Source organism: Aplysia californica, unplaced genomic scaffold (assembly GCF_000002075.1).
Source record: "Aplysia californica isolate F4 #8 unplaced genomic scaffold, AplCal3.0 scaffold00043, whole genome shotgun sequence".
Classification (NCBI taxonomy): Eukaryota; Metazoa; Mollusca; class Gastropoda; order Aplysiida; family Aplysiidae; genus Aplysia; species Aplysia californica.
In genome coordinates, this window is record NW_004797313.1 from 315,891 (window position 1) to 317,303 (window position 1,413).

Below are 1,413 nucleotides of genomic sequence, written 5' to 3' on the forward strand. Positions count from 1 at the left end.
TTGATACTGCTTGTGGCTATTGAGGAACGCCTTTTGTTTGTATAAATATCCTAAATTATGTAGGTGTCTTTACGCCCCCGTTGACACAATTTAGATCATTGAGGAGACGGACTTCTGATCCTGCCTGCCAGGGCCAACGCGGGCTGAGAGGGGTACAACTTCCCCGCAGAATGATAGATAAATGTTCTCCCTACTGGAGATTCAAAGTGGGGTTTCCTGCATGCACCAGTGAAGCGCCTAACTGCTGCACCACAGAAGCCAGTGAATATAACATGACACACGAAAACCTCGTTTGGAACATGTCAAGGCAGTCAAGATCTGAAGGAAGGGAAGTTGGTGCTGTGGTCGTCTACTTCGTCTATGTGTACTACTACCCAGGAAAAGCTGTATCATGCACACAGCTTCAAGATCATCTGTCAAGACGCAAAAAGCCGTACCGTAAGTCAGAGCCTGTAGATAGAGGAGTAAAAAATGGGTACGGTTGCGGTGGTGACCTGCCATTTCAATTAACACCACAAATTATGTGCGCCTGAGAATAGATTTCATGTGTGTATGTTGTTCAACCAATGGATGAGTTATATCTTCAGCTGGCGTGGAGTACTGGGTAGCTGGAGAGCGCCACTGGTAGATTTTTTGTACTTTCCCTCTTATATTTCTGTCTGTCGGGCTTGCTCTCTCCCATCTCAAAATGAACGTTATAGTGTCGGTGTGCTTCTCCTTACTCAGTTTAGTTTCAGTAAACGTTTTAACTTGCACTTGCAATCCATAAGATCGTACATGTAAATGCTGAACATTAGATGCCTTACAAGAGAGTAACAAACACAAAAGGTTGGTGGAGAGATAACTTTCGGCGATATATGTTTGATAGGAAAGAAGGAGCAAACCACACCAAACCACCCGCCAACACCCGCTTCTTCACTGAAACTAACTGGCCGGGAGTGGAATGAGTACATGTATATTTACAGGCTTCTGTTATGTAGCGGTTTGCCACCGTGCCGTCACATGCAGACGAGAGGAGTTCGATTACCGGGTGGGGACAATTTTTATCGAGTGTATCGCAATCTTGTATCCCTCTCAGCCCGGTTCGGCCCTGACACATAGAGTCGGACCCCTCGTCTTAAAATTTAATGATCCAACCTCTGTCGATGGGATGTAAAAACGTTACTTTTTTTTAAAGGGACATTCGGTAGACTGCATAATAAGCCCCCCTCCCCCTCCCAATACACTCGCATTCTGTCTCTCCCTTGTTGTGCCTGACGTATGTGTTATGGCCTTGACCAGAGACGCCCGGTGCTGCTCCTGTCTCATGCATTATGTGCAAGGTCATCGATCGTAAAGCAAGAAACTGGTTGCAAGTCTTTCTTCTCTTCGGTGAGTTGGCGCGGAAGTTTCCGAGTCTCCAGGCAGCGCCCC